This window comes from Daphnia pulicaria, unplaced genomic scaffold (genome assembly GCF_021234035.1).
Source record: "Daphnia pulicaria isolate SC F1-1A unplaced genomic scaffold, SC_F0-13Bv2 h1tg000034l, whole genome shotgun sequence".
Lineage (NCBI taxonomy): Eukaryota > Metazoa > Arthropoda > Branchiopoda > Diplostraca > Daphniidae > Daphnia > Daphnia pulicaria.
Genome location: NW_025804779.1, coordinates 13819 through 36112, shown reverse-complemented (window position 1 = coordinate 36112; position 22294 = coordinate 13819). Strand labels below are relative to the sequence as shown.

The following is a 22294-nucleotide window of genomic DNA, read 5'->3' as shown; positions in this document are numbered from 1 at the left end:
AACACCCAGCTGATAAATGGGCTCTCAATCGATAATACATTACTGTAATAAATTGATTTGATGAGCACGCGGATTCTTTATTGTGTCCAAAATTGGTCTCGTCACTTGTTCTATAACTATTAAAGAGCTTCTCGGTGTTTCAATAAATGAACAAAATGCAAGACCTGACAATGTATGTACTGTGTGCGTCAAGTATTGCAAATCTCAATTTAATATTCCGAAATATCGATCTATGCACTGTAATTTACGCCAAAGCTCATTGATCGTACAAACCTTATTTAGAGTTCTGCAAAATAACATTGCATTTAAGATCATACTTCACAGGATCATTTCTGTAGTATATCTTGACTTGTTTCCCACCAGAAACTTGTCTCCTTTCAACCCACGATGACGAGTTAAGACGCTGGTTTCTGAGCGTGAAACAGGCTGTGAGTGTAGCTGTCTCGACAGCATCAAACACAGTCATTGAGGACCGTTTCCGTTAAATCCATGTGAAATAGCGGAAGGAAACTAGCGTGTTCAGAGTGGTTGAGATGATAAAACAAATTTAAATTCTTGAAAATCTAAAGAGATACATCTTAATAATAATTCCAGGTATTCGTGTCCTTAAATCATCTGCTTGTATGGCAAAATAAATTGTGAAAGTGAGGTTGGTCAATTTGAGGATGTGTCATGACTTTATGATCGTATTGCATTCTTTTAGTTATTGTTATTTAATCATGATTAATTATCGTTCAGAGCTTTTGTCGTCACTGTCTTTTGTGGCTAACTGTCATTTTTAATTTTCTCGTTCCGGGGATGTCCGATCAATGAGCCAACAATCCAAGTGTCATAAGGCTAACGATTGCTTCCCTTACTTAGCTTGCGTTGCATAAGGATCTCAGAGTCAGAGAGATTAGATAGAGCTGCCCGAAGAAACCACCAACGTACAAGCCTCTCGGCTGTGCCGTGCGCTTCGCGCTTTACTTAGCTTGCGTTGCATAAGGATCTCAGAGCCAGAGAGATTAGATAGAGCTGCCCGAAGAAACCACCAACGTACAAGCCTCTCGGCTGTGCCGTGCGCTTCGCGCACGGCGTTTCAAATATCTTTCAGCAACAAAGAGGTTGGAGGACGTCTAGTAGCCTCTCGGCTGTACGCCGAGAGGCTTGTACGTTGGTGGTTTCTTCGGGCAGCTCTATCTAATCTCTCTGGCTCTGAGATCCTTATGCAACGCAAGCTAAGTAAAGCGCGAAGCGCACGGCACAGCCGAGAGGCTTGTACGTTGGTGGTTTCTTCGGGCAGCTCTATCTAATCTCTCTGACTCTGAGATCCTTATGCAACGCAAGCTAAGTAAGGGAAGCAATCGTTAGCCTTATGACACTTGGATTGTTGGCTCATTGATCGGACATCCCCGGAACGAGAAAATTAAAAATGACAGTTAGCCAAAAATAGTGGCGTTTGGAAATATTATCAAATTTTATATTCGGTTGTCCATTGACAAATGTACTTATATGTCCTCGTTTGTTTGGCTAAGGTTGGTGTGTATTTCGAACAGAAAGTACAGCCGAGAGGCTACTAGACGTCCTCCAACCTCTTTGTTGCTGAAAGATATTTGAAACGCCGTGCGCGAAGCGCACGGCACAGCCGAGAGGCTTGTACGTTGGTGGTTTCTTCGGGCAGCTCTATCTAATCTCTCTGGCTCTGAGATCCTTATGCAACGCAAGCTAAGTAAAGCGCGAAGCGCACGGCACAGCCGAGAGGCTTGTACGTTGGTGGTTTCTTCGGGCAGCTCTATCTAATCTCTCTGACTCTGAGATCCTTATGCAACGCAAGCTAAGTAAGGGAAGCAATCGTTAGCCTTATGACACTTGGATTGTTGGCTCATTGATCGGACATCCCCGGAACGAGAAAATTAAAAATGACAGTTAGCCAAAAATAGTGGCGTTTGGAAATATTATCAAATTTTATATTCGGTTGTCCATTGACAAATGTACTTATATGTCCTCGTTTGTTTGGCTAAGGTTGGTGTGTATTTCGAACAGAAAGTAAGCAAGCATTAGAACTAGATTTAGAGGCGAATATGGTCGGGTAATGGCGACTGAATTGATGTCAACGGCCACACCACATAGAACTCACCCGGTCTCGTCAGCTCCCGGAAGTTAAGCTATGTCGGGTCCCGTTAGTACTTGGATGGGTGACCGCTTGGGAATACGGGATGCTGTTGGCATGGTGTAATTTTATTTTTGCTCCCCAAGTTAGATGAGACATGGAATATAATGTATTCTTTAGGTATTAGTTGAAAAGGGTATTGCTGGGACTTTGATTAATGATACCATATATTGTAGAACGCATGTTTGTTTGATCTCAGATTTGATCACAGCCGAGAGGCTTGTACGTTGGTGGTTTCTTCGGGCAGCTCTATCTAATCTCTCTGGCTCTGAGATCCTTATGCAACGCAAGCTAAGTAAAGCGCGAAGCGCACGGCACAGCCGAGAGGCTTGTACGTTGGTGGTTTCTTCGGGCAGCTCTATCTAATCTCTCTGACTCTGAGATCCTTATGCAACGCAAGCTAAGTAAGGGAAGCAATCGTTAGCCTTATGACACTTGGATTGTTGGCTCATTGATCGGACATCCCCGGAACGAGAAAATTAAAAATGACAGTTAGCCAAAAATAGTGGCGTTTGGAAATATTATCAAATTTTATATTCGGTTGTCCATTGACAAATGTACTTATATGTCCTCGTTTGTTTGGCTAAGGTTGGTGTGTATTTCGAACAGAAAGTAAGCAAGCATTAGAACTAGATTTAGAGGCGAATATGGTCGGGTAATGGCGACTGAATTGATGTCAACGGCCACACCACATAGAACTCACCCGGTCTCGTCAGCTCCCGGAAGTTAAGCTATGTCGGGTCCCGTTAGTACTTGGATGGGTGACCGCTTGGGAATACGGGATGCTGTTGGCATGGTGTAATTTTATTTTTGCTCCCCAAGTTAGATGAGACATGGAATATAATGTATTCTTTAGGTATTAGTTGAAAAGGGTATTGCTGGGACTTTGATTAATGATACCATATATTGTAGAACGCATGTTTGTTTGATCTCGGTAGTTTTAACGACAAAAAAAAAGATAGAGGTTTGGCTATTTTGTTGAGGCTGTTGCATGACGCCCACTCACTGGCACGATCCCACTACTGCCGAACACGGGAACTTTTGGCTGCTAGGTTTCCCTCCTGACCCACTACGCTCCTCCTTAGCTAACCTGCACCTACTAGATTCCTCTAGCAGATCCATGCTGATGTCAAGCTTAGTGCGGGCACCTGATCAACATGCGGTATCACGAAACAGGGCTCCTAAACTCAAGCCATCCACTCTACCAAGCCTCCCCGAAGCAGGATTATAGGTGCACGCCAAACACCCAGCTGATAAATGGGCTCTCAATCGATAATACATTACTGTAATAAATTGATTTGATGAGCACGCGGATTCTTTATTGTGTCCAAAATTGGTCTCGTCACTTGTTCTATAACTATTAAAGAGCTTCTCGGTGTTTCAATAAATGAACAAAATGCAAGACCTGACAATGTATGTACTGTGTGCGTCAAGTATTGCAAATCTCAATTTAATATTCCGAAATATCGATCTATGCACTGTAATTTACGCCAAAGCTCATTGATCGTACAAACCTTATTTAGAGTTCTGCAAAATAACATTGCATTTAAGATCATACTTCACAGGATCATTTCTGTAGTATATCTTGACTTGTTTCCCACCAGAAACTTGTCTCCTTTCAACCCACGATGACGAGTTAAGACGCTGGTTTCTGAGCGTGAAACAGGCTGTGAGTGTAGCTGTCTCGACAGCATCAAACACAGTCATTGAGGACCGTTTCCGTTAAATCCATGTGAAATAGCGGAAGGAAACTAGCGTGTTCAGAGTGGTTGAGATGATAAAACAAATTTAAATTCTTGAAAATCTAAAGAGATACATCTTAATAATAATTCCAGGTATTCGTGTCCTTAAATCATCTGCTTGTATGGCAAAATAAATTGTGAAAGTGAGGTTGGTCAATTTGAGGATGTGTCATGACTTTATGATCGTATTGCATTCTTTTAGTTATTGTTATTTAATCATGATTAATTATCGTTCAGAGCTTTTGTCGTCACTGTCTTTTGTGGCTAACTGTCATTTTTAATTTTCTCGTTCCGGGGATGTCCGATCAATGAGCCAACAATCCAAGTGTCATAAGGCTAACGATTGCTTCCCTTACTTAGCTTGCGTTGCATAAGGATCTCAGAGTCAGAGAGATTAGATAGAGCTGCCCGAAGAAACCACCAACGTACAAGCCTCTCGGCTGTGCCGTGCGCTTCGCGCTTTACTTAGCTTGCGTTGCATAAGGATCTCAGAGCCAGAGAGATTAGATAGAGCTGCCCGAAGAAACCACCAACGTACAAGCCTCTCGGCTGTGCCGTGCGCTTCGCGCACGGCGTTTCAAATATCTTTCAGCAACAAAGAGGTTGGAGGACGTCTAGTAGCCTCTCGGCTGTACGCCGAGAGGCTTGTACGTTGGTGGTTTCTTCGGGCAGCTCTATCTAATCTCTCTGGCTCTGAGATCCTTATGCAACGCAAGCTAAGTAAAGCGCGAAGCGCACGGCACAGCCGAGAGGCTTGTACGTTGGTGGTTTCTTCGGGCAGCTCTATCTAATCTCTCTGACTCTGAGATCCTTATGCAACGCAAGCTAAGTAAGGGAAGCAATCGTTAGCCTTATGACACTTGGATTGTTGGCTCATTGATCGGACATCCCCGGAACGAGAAAATTAAAAATGACAGTTAGCCAAAAATAGTGGCGTTTGGAAATATTATCAAATTTTATATTCGGTTGTCCATTGACAAATGTACTTATATGTCCTCGTTTGTTTGGCTAAGGTTGGTGTGTATTTCGAACAGAAAGTAAGCAAGCATTAGAACTAGATTTAGAGGCGAATATGGTCGGGTAATGGCGACTGAATTGATGTCAACGGCCACACCACATAGAACTCACCCGGTCTCGTCAGCTCCCGGAAGTTAAGCTATGTCGGGTCCCGTTAGTACTTGGATGGGTGACCGCTTGGGAATACGGGATGCTGTTGGCATGGTGTAATTTTATTTTTGCTCCCCAAGTTAGATGAGACATGGAATATAATGTATTCTTTAGGTATTAGTTGAAAAGGGTATTGCTGGGACTTTGATTAATGATACCATATATTGTAGAACGCATGTTTGTTTGATCTCGGTAGTTTTAACGACAAAAAAAAAGATAGAGGTTTGGCTATTTTGTTGAGGCTGTTGCATGACGCCCACTCACTGGCACGATCCCACTACTGCCGAACACGGGAACTTTTGGCTGCTAGGTTTCCCTCCTGACCCACTACGCTCCTCCTTAGCTAACCTGCACCTACTAGATTCCTCTAGCAGATCCATGCTGATGTCAAGCTTAGTGCGGGCACCTGATCAACATGCGGTATCACGAAACAGGGCTCCTAAACTCAAGCCATCCACTCTACCAAGCCTCCCCGAAGCAGGATTATAGGTGCACGCCAAACACCCAGCTGATAAATGGGCTCTCAATCGATAATACATTACTGTAATAAATTGATTTGATGAGCACGCGGATTCTTTATTGTGTCCAAAATTGGTCTCGTCACTTGTTCTATAACTATTAAAGAGCTTCTCGGTGTTTCAATAAATGAACAAAATGCAAGACCTGACAATGTATGTACTGTGTGCGTCAAGTATTGCAAATCTCAATTTAATATTCCGAAATATCGATCTATGCACTGTAATTTACGCCAAAGCTCATTGATCGTACAAACCTTATTTAGAGTTCTGCAAAATAACATTGCATTTAAGATCATACTTCACAGGATCATTTCTGTAGTATATCTTGACTTGTTTCCCACCAGAAACTTGTCTCCTTTCAACCCACGATGACGAGTTAAGACGCTGGTTTCTGAGCGTGAAACAGGCTGTGAGTGTAGCTGTCTCGACAGCATCAAACACAGTCATTGAGGACCGTTTCCGTTAAATCCATGTGAAATAGCGGAAGGAAACTAGCGTGTTCAGAGTGGTTGAGATGATAAAACAAATTTAAATTCTTGAAAATCTAAAGAGATACATCTTAATAATAATTCCAGGTATTCGTGTCCTTAAATCATCTGCTTGTATGGCAAAATAAATTGTGAAAGTGAGGTTGGTCAATTTGAGGATGTGTCATGACTTTATGATCGTATTGCATTCTTTTAGTTATTGTTATTTAATCATGATTAATTATCGTTCAGAGCTTTTGTCGTCAGGTGGCGTGGCAAAGCCATATTCTGAAAAAAAAGGACCTAGTGTGATAACGAGAGTAAAATTTGCAACGCCTTCAGCGTAAATTGTATCTCCCTTAATACAGTATGAGCATAATAAAACAAATGAAAATGAACTTTATAAGCATCAAGTGGTCGCGTCTGGAAAAATGAACAACTCAATATTTTATAGCATTTCTTGAATGTTTTGAGTGATATGAGTATTCTTCGTACACCACCGGAAATGTGTTGAACCTCAGTGGTTATTTTGGGCAGTAATCCTTGTAACATTATCGCTTCTCGGCCTTTTGGCTAAGATCAAAGTGTAGTATCTGTTCTTATCAGCTTAATATCTGATACGGGTTCAAATGGACCCCAGAATATTAAACTGATTTTTGGCATACGGTGGGAATACAGTGCTTGCACTGCTCCCGCCACGGGTTGACCCGGTATTGCAGTACCTCCGGGATCGGCTCACCCTCTATGAGGGAGAACATATTGAATAAAACAGAAATTGTCTTAGCACCGTATAATAAAAGACCATGTATAATTGCAAAACTGTCATGTAGACATGTTTGTAATTTTTTCTAATTGTATTTTTTTCGTAATATCAAGAAAAGCATAAAAAAATACGTACTTGATTGTGTTAACTAATTAGTACTGTTCATCTTTCGATGTGATGTTTTTTTTTAAAATATGAAGATGCGTGTATTTTCATATGAAAAGTCGATTTTCTTATTTTCTTATTTGCCAATTGGACGACCAAATGAAAAAAAACAAGCAATTTGTTTCTTGAAAAGTATTTGCAAAGATCAAGACCATGAAATAAATACTGAGCTTTATTTACTATATTTTGCTCGAGTTCGTAATTCAAGTCGATGAAAGAAAGTGGGTGGTATTCTCTAAACGTCAGTCAAATACTTGAACACTCTTTGTCAATATTGTTCTGCTGTATACAAAGTATTAAACAAAGTGAAAAAGCATCCACAATCATACTTACCTGGCTCAGAGGCAACCATGATCACCAAGGTGGTTCCTCCAGGGCGAGGCCTTTCCATTGCACTAAGGATGGGCTGACCCTTGCGATTAATCCAAATGTGATTAACTCGGGAGTACAATTTTTGGTAGTGGGGGACTGCGTTCGCGCCGTTCCCTGAACACACTATAAATGTAAGAAAAATTCTTGTCATCTGCCGGAAGTTGAACTAAATCTGGTCCCGTTAGTAAACGGTAGGGTTGACCGCTTGGGAATACGCGAAGCATCAGATTTTCTTTCTGGGAAGAAACAACAAAGTAATGAAATTCATGTTTAGCTACTTTAATATAAATCATCATGGCCAATGGATTGGCCGTGATCGTCTAGTGGTTAGGACCCTACGTTGTGGTACCTACTAGATATGAATCCGTAGTAACCCAGGTTCGAATCCTGGTCACGGCACTGAAAACTGATTTTTCACGTCAACACGCAGATTAACTATAAATTTTGTTTGGTTGGAAAGTAATGCTCGCTCACTTCAATAGTTCATAATGTGAAAAACAATTTGGAATGAAAACCTGAAATTCCCCCTCCCTTTTTTTGTGTGTGCAGGAAGTTGTTGAAATGTATGGAAGAAAAATACACATTTACAGAATTTCAAGTATTTGACCCGATATTAAGACAAAAATTATTTCATGTATGTAATGAACTGTCCCCTGTTGGTATTAGTCCAATGGGAGATGGAAATTAAAATTTGCCTAGGGTAATCTAAATGAATATTTCTGAACGAAATTGTTGGTCCAACACGTCCAAGCAGAACGAATTCAGCAAATGCTTAAGTAGACTTGCTTTTCTGATTATAATTTAGCTTTGCGCAGTGGCAATATCATAACCAATGAGGGTCTCCCGAGGTGTGATTATTGCTAGTTGAAAACTTTAACCAATACCCCGCCACGATGAAGTGAAATAATCTTTGTCGTCGGCAATTTTTGATAGCTCCATCAGGAGCATTTCAGCGTACAAGAAAAAAAAAATTACAGTCAGTTAGAAAAATTGGAGTGTTGCATAGTGTGTTTATAACATTAAACGGTGAAAGTGAAATCGTATAAGTGATTTTTGTTTCCATTTAGTTGGTATTGCACGTCAGACAAGGCTGATTAATTCGTTCGCTGAAGGCCATTAATATCAGTCAGTTGGAACATTGTGAACACGGGGAAAATATTTGAAAAGGTGATTCCAAATGACAAGGTGAAAAGATTCCACCATGTTTAAAGGGGAAGTTCAATAAATTGTTAACCGCTGTAGGGTGAATGTCGGGGTAAACATCTGATCCCACCACCTACGTGTTGGGCTTGTACCATAAAGATCGTTCATTTTTTTCAAAAATAACACTGCGCACAACTGTTTCGTTCAAAAACATGTTAACGAGCTTTATACATGATATTTACTTTAAAATAACTGTACCCATTGATAAAGAATTGCACAAGGATTTTGATATGTAAACGCATGTTTCGAAAAAAAACCTTACAAGCGCACTTCAAAATTTTGAAATGAATATAAATACAAGGCATACCACTGTTATTTACTCTGGTTTCTAATCAATACCCGGATAAATCTTTCGCCTTTTACTAAAGATTTCCGTGGTTAGGAGCATTGATGAGTCTATATGACTTATTTTTTTAACGCCCGGTCTTCTGATTGGGCACTTTGAATAAATGAAAAATTAAAAACGTCTGTATGCGGAAACAAAGATATTCTACTACTACATACTGACAACATTTGTAAAATGACAAACGGATAGTTTTTCGGTGGTTTTGGTAAGATTAGTGTGTATTTCAAAAAGATAAATCTCAAGCACAAGTAATAGATTAGAGGCGAATATGGTCGGGTAATTGCGTCTAGTTTAATGTCAACGGCCATACCACATAGAACTCACCCGGTCTCGTCAGCTCCCGGAAGTTAAGCTATGTCGGGTCCCGTTAGTACTTGGATGGGTGACCGCTTGGGAATACGGGATGCTGTTGGCATGGAATTATTTTATTTTTGTGAATCCAATTGAATTGAAGTGCTTCCCAAGATGGGTGATACTACATGGACTACAATGTATTATTTTGGCATTAGTTGAAAATGGAAGGAACGTATTTTTTACTGGATATTGCCTACTAGACGTCCTCCAACCTCTTTGTTGCTGAAAGATATTTGAAACGCCGTGCGCGAAGCGCACGGCACAGCCGAGAGGCTACTAGACGTCCTCCAACCTCTTTGTTGCTGAAAGATATTTGAAACGCCGTGCGCGAAGCGCACGGCACAGCCGAGAGGCTTGTACGTTGGTGGTTTCTTCGGGCAGCTCTATCTAATCTCTCTGGCTCTGAGATCCTTATGCAACGCAAGCTAAGTAAAGCGCGAAGCGCACGGCACAGCCGAGAGGCTTGTACGTTGGTGGTTTCTTCGGGCAGCTCTATCTAATCTCTCTGACTCTGAGATCCTTATGCAACGCAAGCTAAGTAAGGGAAGCAATCGTTAGCCTTATGACACTTGGATTGTTGGCTCATTGATCGGACATCCCCGGAACGAGAAAATTAAAAATGACAGTTAGCCAAAAATAGTGGCGTTTGGAAATATTATCAAATTTTATATTCGGTTGTCCATTGACAAATGTACTTATATGTCCTCGTTTGTTTGGCTAAGGTTGGTGTGTATTTCGAACAGAAAGTACAGCCGAGAGGCTACTAGACGTCCTCCAACCTCTTTGTTGCTGAAAGATATTTGAAACGCCGTGCGCGAAGCGCACGGCACAGCCGAGAGGCTTGTACGTTGGTGGTTTCTTCGGGCAGCTCTATCTAATCTCTCTGGCTCTGAGATCCTTATGCAACGCAAGCTAAGTAAAGCGCGAAGCGCACGGCACAGCCGAGAGGCTTGTACGTTGGTGGTTTCTTCGGGCAGCTCTATCTAATCTCTCTGACTCTGAGATCCTTATGCAACGCAAGCTAAGTAAGGGAAGCAATCGTTAGCCTTATGACACTTGGATTGTTGGCTCATTGATCGGACATCCCCGGAACGAGAAAATTAAAAATGACAGTTAGCCAAAAATAGTGGCGTTTGGAAATATTATCAAATTTTATATTCGGTTGTCCATTGACAAATGTACTTATATGTCCTCGTTTTAACGTACAGCCGAGAGGCTTGTACGTTGGTGGTTTCTTCGGGCAGCTCTATCTAATCTCTCTGGCTCTGAGATCCTTATGCAACGCAAGCTAAGTAAAGCGCGAAGCGCACGACACAGCCGAGAGGCTTGTACGTTGGTGGTTTCTTCGGGCAGCTCTATCTAATCTCTCTGACTCTGAGATCCTTATGCAACGCAAGCTAAGTAAGGGAAGCAATCGTTAGCCTTATGACACTTGGATTGTTGGCTCATTGATCGGACATCCCCGGAACGAGAAAATTAAAAATGACAGTTAGCCAAAAATAGTGGCGTTTGGAAATATTATCAAATTTTATATTCGGTTGTCCATTGACAAATGTACTTATATGTCCTCGTTTTAACGTACAGCCGAGAGGCTTGTACGTTGGTGGTTTCTTCGGGCAGCTCTATCTAATCTCTCTGGCTCTGAGATCCTTATGCAACGCAAGCTAAGTAAAGCGCGAAGCGCACGGCACAGCCGAGAGGCTTGTACGTTGGTGGTTTCTTCGGGCAGCTCTATCTAATCTCTCTGACTCTGAGATCCTTATGCAACGCAAGCTAAGTAAGGGAAGCAATCGTTAGCCTTATGACACTTGGATTGTTGGCTCATTGATCGGACATCCCCGGAACGAGAAAATTAAAAATGACAGTTAGCCAAAAATAGTGGCGTTTGGAAATATTATCAAATTTTATATTCGGTTGTCCATTGACAAATGTACTTATATGTCCTCGTTTGTTTGGCTAAGGTTGGTGTGTATTTCGAACAGAAAGTACAGCCGAGAGGCTACTAGACGTCCTCCAACCTCTTTGTTGCTGAAAGATATTTGAAACGCCGTGCGCGAAGCGCACGGCACAGCCGAGAGGCTTGTACGTTGGTGGTTTCTTCGGGCAGCTCTATCTAATCTCTCTGGCTCTGAGATCCTTATGCAACGCAAGCTAAGTAAAGCGCGAAGCGCACGGCACAGCCGAGAGGCTTGTACGTTGGTGGTTTCTTCGGGCAGCTCTATCTAATCTCTCTGACTCTGAGATCCTTATGCAACGCAAGCTAAGTAAGGGAAGCAATCGTTAGCCTTATGACACTTGGATTGTTGGCTCATTGATCGGACATCCCCGGAACGAGAAAATTAAAAATGACAGTTAGCCAAAAATAGTGGCGTTTGGAAATATTATCAAATTTTATATTCGGTTGTCCATTGACAAATGTACTTATATGTCCTCGTTTGTTTGGCTAAGGTTGGTGTGTATTTCGAACAGAAAGTAAGCAAGCATTAGAACTAGATTTAGAGGCGAATATGGTCGGGTAATGGCGACTGAATTGATGTCAACGGCCACACCACATAGAACTCACCCGGTCTCGTCAGCTCCCGGAAGTTAAGCTATGTCGGGTCCCGTTAGTACTTGGATGGGTGACCGCTTGGGAATACGGGATGCTGTTGGCATGGTGTAATTTTATTTTTGCTCCCCAAGTTAGATGAGACATGGAATATAATGTATTCTTTAGGTATTAGTTGAAAAGGGTATTGCTGGGACTTTGATTAATGATACCATATATTGTAGAACGCATGTTTGTTTGATCTCGGTAGTTTTAACGACAAAAAAAAAGATAGAGGTTTGGCTATTTTGTTGAGGCTGTTGCATGACGCCCACTCACTGGCACGATCCCACTACTGCCGAACACGGGAACTTTTGGCTGCTAGGTTTCCCTCCTGACCCACTACGCTCCTCCTTAGCTAACCTGCACCTACTAGATTCCTCTAGCAGATCCATGCTGATGTCAAGCTTAGTGCGGGCACCTGATCAACATGCGGTATCACGAAACAGGGCTCCTAAACTCAAGCCATCCACTCTACCAAGCCTCCCCGAAGCAGGATTATAGGTGCACGCCAAACACCCAGCTGATAAATGGGCTCTCAATCGATAATACATTACTGTAATAAATTGATTTGATGAGCACGCGGATTCTTTATTGTGTCCAAAATTGGTCTCGTCACTTGTTCTATAACTATTAAAGAGCTTCTCGGTGTTTCAATAAATGAACAAAATGCAAGACCTGACAATGTATGTACTGTGTGCGTCAAGTATTGCAAATCTCAATTTAATATTCCGAAATATCGATCTATGCACTGTAATTTACGCCAAAGCTCATTGATCGTACAAACCTTATTTAGAGTTCTGCAAAATAACATTGCATTTAAGATCATACTTCACAGGATCATTTCTGTAGTATATCTTGACTTGTTTCCCACCAGAAACTTGTCTCCTTTCAACCCACGATGACGAGTTAAGACGCTGGTTTCTGAGCGTGAAACAGGCTGTGAGTGTAGCTGTCTCGACAGCATCAAACACAGTCATTGAGGACCGTTTCCGTTAAATCCATGTGAAATAGCGGAAGGAAACTAGCGTGTTCAGAGTGGTTGAGATGATAAAACAAATTTAAATTCTTGAAAATCTAAAGAGATACATCTTAATAATAATTCCAGGTATTCGTGTCCTTAAATCATCTGCTTGTATGGCAAAATAAATTGTGAAAGTGAGGTTGGTCAATTTGAGGATGTGTCATGACTTTATGATCGTATTGCATTCTTTTAGTTATTGTTATTTAATCATGATTAATTATCGTTCAGAGCTTTTGTCGTCAGGTGGCGTGGCAAAGCCATATTCTGAAAAAAAAGGACCTAGTGTGATAACGAGAGTAAAATTTGCAACGCCTTCAGCGTAAATTGTATCTCCCTTAATACAGTATGAGCATAATAAAACAAATGAAAATGAACTTTATAAGCATCAAGTGGTCGCGTCTGGAAAAATGAACAACTCAATATTTTATAGCATTTCTTGAATGTTTTGAGTGATATGAGTATTCTTCGTACACCACCGGAAATGTGTTGAACCTCAGTGGTTATTTTGGGCAGTAATCCTTGTAACATTATCGCTTCTCGGCCTTTTGGCTAAGATCAAAGTGTAGTATCTGTTCTTATCAGCTTAATATCTGATACGGGTTCAAATGGACCCCAGAATATTAAACTGATTTTTGGCATACGGTGGGAATACAGTGCTTGCACTGCTCCCGCCACGGGTTGACCCGGTATTGCAGTACCTCCGGGATCGGCTCACCCTCTATGAGGGAGAACATATTGAATAAAACAGAAATTGTCTTAGCACCGTATAATAAAAGACCATGTATAATTGCAAAACTGTCATGTAGACATGTTTGTAATTTTTTCTAATTGTATTTTTTTCGTAATATCAAGAAAAGCATAAAAAAATACGTACTTGATTGTGTTAACTAATTAGTACTGTTCATCTTTCGATGTGATGTTTTTTTTTAAAATATGAAGATGCGTGTATTTTCATATGAAAAGTCGATTTTCTTATTTTCTTATTTGCCAATTGGACGACCAAATGAAAAAAAACAAGCAATTTGTTTCTTGAAAAGTATTTGCAAAGATCAAGACCATGAAATAAATACTGAGCTTTATTTACTATATTTTGCTCGAGTTCGTAATTCAAGTCGATGAAAGAAAGTGGGTGGTATTCTCTAAACGTCAGTCAAATACTTGAACACTCTTTGTCAATATTGTTCTGCTGTATACAAAGTATTAAACAAAGTGAAAAAGCATCCACAATCATACTTACCTGGCTCAGAGGCAACCATGATCACCAAGGTGGTTCCTCCAGGGCGAGGCCTTTCCATTGCACTAAGGATGGGCTGACCCTTGCGATTAATCCAAATGTGATTAACTCGGGAGTACAATTTTTGGTAGTGGGGGACTGCGTTCGCGCCGTTCCCTGAACACACTATAAATGTAAGAAAAATTCTTGTCATCTGCCGGAAGTTGAACTAAATCTGGTCCCGTTAGTAAACGGTAGGGTTGACCGCTTGGGAATACGCGAAGCATCAGATTTTCTTTCTGGGAAGAAACAACAAAGTAATGAAATTCATGTTTAGCTACTTTAATATAAATCATCATGGCCAATGGATTGGCCGTGATCGTCTAGTGGTTAGGACCCTACGTTGTGGTACCTACTAGATATGAATCCGTAGTAACCCAGGTTCGAATCCTGGTCACGGCACTGAAAACTGATTTTTCACGTCAACACGCAGATTAACTATAAATTTTGTTTGGTTGGAAAGTAATGCTCGCTCACTTCAATAGTTCATAATGTGAAAAACAATTTGGAATGAAAACCTGAAATTCCCCCTCCCTTTTTTTGTGTGTGCAGGAAGTTGTTGAAATGTATGGAAGAAAAATACACATTTACAGAATTTCAAGTATTTGACCCGATATTAAGACAAAAATTATTTCATGTATGTAATGAACTGTCCCCTGTTGGTATTAGTCCAATGGGAGATGGAAATTAAAATTTGCCTAGGGTAATCTAAATGAATATTTCTGAACGAAATTGTTGGTCCAACACGTCCAAGCAGAACGAATTCAGCAAATGCTTAAGTAGACTTGCTTTTCTGATTATAATTTAGCTTTGCGCAGTGGCAATATCATAACCAATGAGGGTCTCCCGAGGTGTGATTATTGCTAGTTGAAAACTTTAACCAATACCCCGCCACGATGAAGTGAAATAATCTTTGTCGTCGGCAATTTTTGATAGCTCCATCAGGAGCATTTCAGCGTACAAGAAAAAAAAAATTACAGTCAGTTAGAAAAATTGGAGTGTTGCATAGTGTGTTTATAACATTAAACGGTGAAAGTGAAATCGTATAAGTGATTTTTGTTTCCATTTAGTTGGTATTGCACGTCAGACAAGGCTGATTAATTCGTTCGCTGAAGGCCATTAATATCAGTCAGTTGGAACATTGTGAACACGGGGAAAATATTTGAAAAGGTGATTCCAAATGACAAGGTGAAAAGATTCCACCATGTTTAAAGGGGAAGTTCAATAAATTGTTAACCGCTGTAGGGTGAATGTCGGGGTAAACATCTGATCCCACCACCTACGTGTTGGGCTTGTACCATAAAGATCGTTCATTTTTTTCAAAAATAACACTGCGCACAACTGTTTCGTTCAAAAACATGTTAACGAGCTTTATACATGATATTTACTTTAAAATAACTGTACCCATTGATAAAGAATTGCACAAGGATTTTGATATGTAAACGCATGTTTCGAAAAAAAACCTTACAAGCGCACTTCAAAATTTTGAAATGAATATAAATACAAGGCATACCACTGTTATTTACTCTGGTTTCTAATCAATACCCGGATAAATCTTTCGCCTTTTACTAAAGATTTCCGTGGTTAGGAGCATTGATGAGTCTATATGACTTATTTTTTTAACGCCCGGTCTTCTGATTGGGCACTTTGAATAAATGAAAAATTAAAAACGTCTGTATGCGGAAACAAAGATATTCTACTACTACATACTGACAACATTTGTAAAATGACAAACGGATAGTTTTTCGGTGGTTTTGGTAAGATTAGTGTGTATTTCAAAAAGATAAATCTCAAGCACAAGTAATAGATTAGAGGCGAATATGGTCGGGTAATTGCGTCTAGTTTAATGTCAACGGCCATACCACATAGAACTCACCCGGTCTCGTCAGCTCCCGGAAGTTAAGCTATGTCGGGTCCCGTTAGTACTTGGATGGGTGACCGCTTGGGAATACGGGATGCTGTTGGCATGGAATTATTTTATTTTTGTGAATCCAATTGAATTGAAGTGCTTCCCAAGATGGGTGATACTACATGGACTACAATGTATTATTTTGGCATTAGTTGAAAATGGAAGGAACGTATTTTTTACTGGATATTGCCTACTAGACGTCCTCCAACCTCTTTGTTGCTGAAAGATATTTGAAACGCCGTGCGCGAAGCGCACGGCACAGCCGAGAGGCTACTAGACGTCCTCCAACCTCTTTGTTGCTGAAAGATATTTGAAACGCCGTGCGCGAAGCGCACGGCACAGCCGAGAGGCTTGTACGTTGGTGGTTTCTTCGGGCAGCTCTATCTAATCTCTCTGGCTCTGAGATCCTTATGCAACGCAAGCTAAGTAAAGCGCGAAGCGCACGGCACAGCCGAGAGGCTTGTACGTTGGTGGTTTCTTCGGGCAGCTCTATCTAATCTCTCTGACTCTGAGATCCTTATGCAACGCAAGCTAAGTAAGGGAAGCAATCGTTAGCCTTATGACACTTGGATTGTTGGCTCATTGATCGGACATCCCCGGAACGAGAAAATTAAAAATGACAGTTAGCCAAAAATAGTGGCGTTTGGAAATATTATCAAATTTTATATTCGGTTGTCCATTGACAAATGTACTTATATGTCCTCGTTTGTTTGGCTAAGGTTGGTGTGTATTTCGAACAGAAAGTACAGCCGAGAGGCTACTAGACGTCCTCCAACCTCTTTGTTGCTGAAAGATATTTGAAACGCCGTGCGCGAAGCGCACGGCACAGCCGAGAGGCTTGTACGTTGGTGGTTTCTTCGGGCAGCTCTATCTAATCTCTCTGGCTCTGAGATCCTTATGCAACGCAAGCTAAGTAAAGCGCGAAGCGCACGGCACAGCCGAGAGGCTTGTACGTTGGTGGTTTCTTCGGGCAGCTCTATCTAATCTCTCTGACTCTGAGATCCTTATGCAACGCAAGCTAAGTAAGGGAAGCAATCGTTAGCCTTATGACACTTGGATTGTTGGCTCATTGATCGGACATCCCCGGAACGAGAAAATTAAAAATGACAGTTAGCCAAAAATAGTGGCGTTTGGAAATATTATCAAATTTTATATTCGGTTGTCCATTGACAAATGTACTTATATGTCCTCGTTTTAACGTACAGCCGAGAGGCTTGTACGTTGGTGGTTTCTTCGGGCAGCTCTATCTAATCTCTCTGGCTCTGAGATCCTTATGCAACGCAAGCTAAGTAAAGCGCGAAGCGCACGACACAGCCGAGAGGCTTGTACGTTGGTGGTTTCTTCGGGCAGCTCTATCTAATCTCTCTGACTCTGAGATCCTTATGCAACGCAAGCTAAGTAAGGGAAGCAATCGTTAGCCTTATGACACTTGGATTGTTGGCTCATTGATCGGACATCCCCGGAACGAGAAAATTAAAAATGACAGTTAGCCAAAAATAGTGGCGTTTGGAAATATTATCAAATTTTATATTCGGTTGTCCATTGACAAATGTACTTATATGTCCTCGTTTTAACGTACAGCCGAGAGGCTTGTACGTTGGTGGTTTCTTCGGGCAGCTCTATCTAATCTCTCTGGCTCTGAGATCCTTATGCAACGCAAGCTAAGTAAAGCGCGAAGCGCACGGCACAGCCGAGAGGCTTGTACGTTGGTGGTTTCTTCGGGCAGCTCTATCTAATCTCTCTGACTCTGAGATCCTTATGCAACGCAAGCTAAGTAAGGGAAGCAATCGTTAGCCTTATGACACTTGGATTGTTGGCTCATTGATCGGACATCCCCGGAACGAGAAAATTAAAAATGACAGTTAGCCAAAAATAGTGGCGTTTGGAAATATTATCAAATTTTATATTCGGTTGTCCATTGACAAATGTACTTATATGTCCTCGTTTGTTTGGCTAAGGTTGGTGTGTATTTCGAACAGAAAGTACAGCCGAGAGGCTACTAGACGTCCTCCAACCTCTTTGTTGCTGAAAGATATTTGAAACGCCGTGCGCGAAGCGCACGGCACAGCCGAGAGGCTTGTACGTTGGTGGTTTCTTCGGGCAGCTCTATCTAATCTCTCTGGCTCTGAGATCCTTATGCAACGCAAGCTAAGTAAAGCGCGAAGCGCACGGCACAGCCGAGAGGCTTGTACGTTGGTGGTTTCTTCGGGCAGCTCTATCTAATCTCTCTGACTCTGAGATCCTTATGCAACGCAAGCTAAGTAAGGGAAGCAATCGTTAGCCTTATGACACTTGGATTGTTGGCTCATTGATCGGACATCCCCGGAACGAGAAAATTAAAAATGACAGTTAGCCAAAAATAGTGGCGTTTGGAAATATTATCAAATTTTATATTCGGTTGTCCATTGACAAATGTACTTATATGTCCTCGTTTGTTTGGCTAAGGTTGGTGTGTATTTCGAACAGAAAGTAAGCAAGCATTAGAACTAGATTTAGAGGCGAATATGGTCGGGTAATGGCGACTGAATTGATGTCAACGGCCACACCACATAGAACTCACCCGGTCTCGTCAGCTCCCGGAAGTTAAGCTATGTCGGGTCCCGTTAGTACTTGGATGGGTGACCGCTTGGGAATACGGGATGCTGTTGGCATGGTGTAATTTTATTTTTGCTCCCCAAGTTAGATGAGACATGGAATATAATGTATTCTTTAGGTATTAGTTGAAAAGGGTATTGCTGGGACTTTGATTAATGATACCATATATTGTAGAACGCATGTTTGTTTGATCTCGGTAGTTTTAACGACAAAAAAAAAGATAGAGGTTTGGCTATTTTGTTGAGGCTGTTGCATGACGCCCACTCACTGGCACGATCCCACTACTGCCGAACACGGGAACTTTTGGCTGCTAGGTTTCCCTCCTGACCCACTACGCTCCTCCTTAGCTAACCTGCACCTACTAGATTCCTCTAGCAGATCCATGCTGATGTCAAGCTTAGTGCGGGCACCTGATCAACATGCGGTATCACGAAACAGGGCTCCTAAACTCAAGCCATCCACTCTACCAAGCCTCCCCGAAGCAGGATTATAGGTGCACGCCAAACACCCAGCTGATAAATGGGCTCTCAATCGATAATACATTACTGTAATAAATTGATTTGATGAGCACGCGGATTCTTTATTGTGTCCAAAATTGGTCTCGTCACTTGTTCTATAACTATTAAAGAGCTTCTCGGTGTTTCAATAAATGAACAAAATGCAAGACCTGACAATGTATGTACTGTGTGCGTCAAGTATTGCAAATCTCAATTTAATATTCCGAAATATCGATCTATGCACTGTAATTTACGCCAAAGCTCATTGATCGTACAAACCTTATTTAGAGTTCTGCAAAATAACATTGCATTTAAGATCATACTTCACAGGATCATTTCTGTAGTATATCTTGACTTGTTTCCCACCAGAAACTTGTCTCCTTTCAACCCACGATGACGAGTTAAGACGCTGGTTTCTGAGCGTGAAACAGGCTGTGAGTGTAGCTGTCTCGACAGCATCAAACACAGTCATTGAGGACCGTTTCCGTTAAATCCATGTGAAATAGCGGAAGGAAACTAGCGTGTTCAGAGTGGTTGAGATGATAAAACAAATTTAAATTCTTGAAAATCTAAAGAGATACATCTTAATAATAATTCCAGGTATTCGTGTCCTTAAATCATCTGCTTGTATGGCAAAATAAATTGTGAAAGTGAGGTTGGTCAATTTGAGGATGTGTCATGACTTTATGATCGTATTGCATTCTTTTAGTTATTGTTATTTAATCATGATTAATTATCGTTCAGAGCTTTTGTCGTCAGGTGGCGTGGCAAAGCCATATTCTGAAAAAAAAGGACCTAGTGTGATAACGAGAGTAAAATTTGCAACGCCTTCAGCGTAAATTGTATCTCCCTTAATACAGTATGAGCATAATAAAACAAATGAAAATGAACTTTATAAGCATCAAGTGGTCGCGTCTGGAAAAATGAACAACTCAATATTTTATAGCATTTCTTGAATGTTTTGAGTGATATGAGTATTCTTCGTACACCACCGGAAATGTGTTGAACCTCAGTGGTTATTTTGGGCAGTAATCCTTGTAACATTATCGCTTCTCGGCCTTTTGGCTAAGATCAAAGTGTAGTATCTGTTCTTATCAGCTTAATATCTGATACGGGTTCAAATGGACCCCAGAATATTAAACTGATTTTTGGCATACGGTGGGAATACAGTGCTTGCACTGCTCCCGCCACGGGTTGACCCGGTATTGCAGTACCTCCGGGATCGGCTCACCCTCTATGAGGGAGAACATATTGAATAAAACAGAAATTGTCTTAGCACCGTATAATAAAAGACCATGTATAATTGCAAAACTGTCATGTAGACATGTTTGTAATTTTTTCTAATTGTATTTTTTTCGTAATATCAAGAAAAGCATAAAAAAATACGTACTTGATTGTGTTAACTAATTAGTACTGTTCATCTTTCGATGTGATGTTTTTTTTTAAAATATGAAGATGCGTGTATTTTCATATGAAAAGTCGATTTTCTTATTTTCTTATTTGCCAATTGGACGACCAAATGAAAAAAAACAAGCAATTTGTTTCTTGAAAAGTATTTGCAAAGATCAAGACCATGAAATAAATACTGAGCTTTATTTACTATATTTTGCTCGAGTTCGTAATTCAAGTCGATGAAAGAAAGTGGGTGGTATTCTCTAAACGTCAGTCAAATACTTGAACACTCTTTGTCAATATTGTTCTGCTGTATACAAAGTATTAAACAAAGTGAAAAAGCATCCACAATCATACTTACCTGGCTCAGAGGCAACCATGATCACCAAGGTGGTTCCTCCAGGGCGAGGCCTTTCCATTGCACTAAGGATGGGCTGACCCTTGCGATTAATCCAAATGTGATTAACTCGGGAGTACAATTTTTGGTAGTGGGGGACTGCGTTCGCGCCGTTCCCTGAACACACTATAAATGTAAGAAAAATTCTTGTCATCTGCCGGAAGTTGAACTAAATCTGGTCCCGTTAGTAAACGGTAGGGTTGACCGCTTGGGAATACGCGAAGCATCAGATTTTCTTTCTGGGAAGAAACAACAAAGTAATGAAATTCATGTTTAGCTACTTTAATATAAATCATCATGGCCAATGGATTGGCCGTGATCGTCTAGTGGTTAGGACCCTACGTTGTGGTACCTACTAGATATGAATCCGTAGTAACCCAGGTTCGAATCCTGGTCACGGCACTGAAAACTGATTTTTCACGTCAACACGCAGATTAACTATAAATTTTGTTTGGTTGGAAAGTAATGCTCGCTCACTTCAATAGTTCATAATGTGAAAAACAATTTGGAATGAAAACCTGAAATTCCCCCTCCCTTTTTTTGTGTGTGCAGGAAGTTGTTGAAATGTATGGAAGAAAAATACACATTTACAGAATTTCAAGTATTTGACCCGATATTAAGACAAAAATTATTTCATGTATGTAATGAACTGTCCCCTGTTGGTATTAGTCCAATGGGAGATGGAAATTAAAATTTGCCTAGGGTAATCTAAATGAATATTTCTGAACGAAATTGTTGGTCCAACACGTCCAAGCAGAACGAATTCAGCAAATGCTTAAGTAGACTTGCTTTTCTGATTATAATTTAGCTTTGCGCAGTGGCAATATCATAACCAATGAGGGTCTCCCGAGGTGTGATTATTGCTAGTTGAAAACTTTAACCAATACCCCGCCACGATGAAGTGAAATAATCTTTGTCGTCGGCAATTTTTGATAGCTCCATCAGGAGCATTTCAGCGTACAAGAAAAAAAAAATTACAGTCAGTTAGAAAAATTGGAGTGTTGCATAGTGTGTTTATAACATTAAACGGTGAAAGTGAAATCGTATAAGTGATTTTTGTTTCCATTTAGTTGGTATTGCACGTCAGACAAGGCTGATTAATTCGTTCGCTGAAGGCCATTAATATCAGTCAGTTGGAACATTGTGAACACGGGGAAAATATTTGAAAAGGTGATTCCAAATGACAAGGTGAAAAGATTCCACCATGTTTAAAGGGGAAGTTCAATAAATTGTTAACCGCTGTAGGGTGAATGTCGGGGTAAACATCTGATCCCACCACCTACGTGTTGGGCTTGTACCATAAAGATCGTTCATTTTTTTCAAAAATAACACTGCGCACAACTGTTTCGTTCAAAAACATGTTAACGAGCTTTA

The 22294-nt window shown here is 40.8% G+C and overlaps 23 non-coding genes across 23 annotated transcripts; all 23 read left to right on the top strand.

The window, feature by feature from the left end:
• The first annotated feature begins 307 nt into the window (after window positions 1-307).
• Window positions 308-529, top strand: LOC124316808. The gene has a single exon (XR_006911995.1). It is a non-coding gene; the product is annotated as a small nucleolar RNA U3 (small nucleolar RNA).
• Window positions 530-2088: 1559 nt separating this feature from the next.
• On the top strand, window positions 2089-2207 carry LOC124316787. Its single transcript, XR_006911976.1, has one exon. It is a non-coding gene; the product is annotated as a 5S ribosomal RNA (ribosomal RNA).
• Window positions 2208-2824: 617 nt separating this feature from the next.
• LOC124316786 lies at window positions 2825-2943 on the top strand. Its single transcript, XR_006911975.1, has one exon. It is a non-coding gene; the product is annotated as a 5S ribosomal RNA (ribosomal RNA).
• Window positions 2944-3697: 754 nt separating this feature from the next.
• LOC124316807 lies at window positions 3698-3919 on the top strand. Its single transcript, XR_006911994.1, has one exon. It is a non-coding gene; the product is annotated as a small nucleolar RNA U3 (small nucleolar RNA).
• Window positions 3920-4991: 1072 nt separating this feature from the next.
• LOC124316785 lies at window positions 4992-5110 on the top strand. The gene has a single exon (XR_006911974.1). It is a non-coding gene; the product is annotated as a 5S ribosomal RNA (ribosomal RNA).
• Window positions 5111-5864: 754 nt separating this feature from the next.
• On the top strand, window positions 5865-6086 carry LOC124316806. Its single transcript, XR_006911993.1, has one exon. It is a non-coding gene; the product is annotated as a small nucleolar RNA U3 (small nucleolar RNA).
• A 510-nt stretch (window positions 6087-6596) lies between these two features.
• On the top strand, window positions 6597-6787 carry LOC124316800. Its single transcript, XR_006911987.1, has one exon. It is a non-coding gene; the product is annotated as a U2 spliceosomal RNA (small nuclear RNA).
• A 509-nt stretch (window positions 6788-7296) lies between these two features.
• Window positions 7297-7460, top strand: LOC124316796. Its single transcript, XR_006911983.1, has one exon. It is a non-coding gene; the product is annotated as a U1 spliceosomal RNA (small nuclear RNA).
• Window positions 7461-8146: 686 nt separating this feature from the next.
• Window positions 8147-8288, top strand: LOC124316817. Its single transcript, XR_006912003.1, has one exon. It is a non-coding gene; the product is annotated as a U4 spliceosomal RNA (small nuclear RNA).
• A 574-nt stretch (window positions 8289-8862) lies between these two features.
• LOC124316821 lies at window positions 8863-8985 on the top strand. Its single transcript, XR_006912007.1, has one exon. It is a non-coding gene; the product is annotated as a U5 spliceosomal RNA (small nuclear RNA).
• A 203-nt stretch (window positions 8986-9188) lies between these two features.
• LOC124316815 lies at window positions 9189-9307 on the top strand. The gene has a single exon (XR_006912001.1). It is a non-coding gene; the product is annotated as a 5S ribosomal RNA (ribosomal RNA).
• A 2474-nt stretch (window positions 9308-11781) lies between these two features.
• Window positions 11782-11900, top strand: LOC124316784. Its single transcript, XR_006911973.1, has one exon. It is a non-coding gene; the product is annotated as a 5S ribosomal RNA (ribosomal RNA).
• Window positions 11901-12654: 754 nt separating this feature from the next.
• LOC124316805 lies at window positions 12655-12876 on the top strand. The gene has a single exon (XR_006911992.1). It is a non-coding gene; the product is annotated as a small nucleolar RNA U3 (small nucleolar RNA).
• Window positions 12877-13386: 510 nt separating this feature from the next.
• LOC124316799 lies at window positions 13387-13577 on the top strand. The gene has a single exon (XR_006911986.1). It is a non-coding gene; the product is annotated as a U2 spliceosomal RNA (small nuclear RNA).
• A 509-nt stretch (window positions 13578-14086) lies between these two features.
• LOC124316794 lies at window positions 14087-14250 on the top strand. The gene has a single exon (XR_006911982.1). It is a non-coding gene; the product is annotated as a U1 spliceosomal RNA (small nuclear RNA).
• A 686-nt stretch (window positions 14251-14936) lies between these two features.
• On the top strand, window positions 14937-15078 carry LOC124316816. The gene has a single exon (XR_006912002.1). It is a non-coding gene; the product is annotated as a U4 spliceosomal RNA (small nuclear RNA).
• A 574-nt stretch (window positions 15079-15652) lies between these two features.
• On the top strand, window positions 15653-15775 carry LOC124316820. The gene has a single exon (XR_006912006.1). It is a non-coding gene; the product is annotated as a U5 spliceosomal RNA (small nuclear RNA).
• Window positions 15776-15978: 203 nt separating this feature from the next.
• Window positions 15979-16097, top strand: LOC124316803. Its single transcript, XR_006911990.1, has one exon. It is a non-coding gene; the product is annotated as a 5S ribosomal RNA (ribosomal RNA).
• A 2474-nt stretch (window positions 16098-18571) lies between these two features.
• On the top strand, window positions 18572-18690 carry LOC124316783. Its single transcript, XR_006911972.1, has one exon. It is a non-coding gene; the product is annotated as a 5S ribosomal RNA (ribosomal RNA).
• A 754-nt stretch (window positions 18691-19444) lies between these two features.
• LOC124316804 lies at window positions 19445-19666 on the top strand. The gene has a single exon (XR_006911991.1). It is a non-coding gene; the product is annotated as a small nucleolar RNA U3 (small nucleolar RNA).
• Window positions 19667-20176: 510 nt separating this feature from the next.
• Window positions 20177-20367, top strand: LOC124316798. Its single transcript, XR_006911985.1, has one exon. It is a non-coding gene; the product is annotated as a U2 spliceosomal RNA (small nuclear RNA).
• A 509-nt stretch (window positions 20368-20876) lies between these two features.
• Window positions 20877-21040, top strand: LOC124316793. The gene has a single exon (XR_006911981.1). It is a non-coding gene; the product is annotated as a U1 spliceosomal RNA (small nuclear RNA).
• A 686-nt stretch (window positions 21041-21726) lies between these two features.
• LOC124316814 lies at window positions 21727-21868 on the top strand. The gene has a single exon (XR_006912000.1). It is a non-coding gene; the product is annotated as a U4 spliceosomal RNA (small nuclear RNA).
• Window positions 21869-22294: the final 426 nt, after the last annotated feature.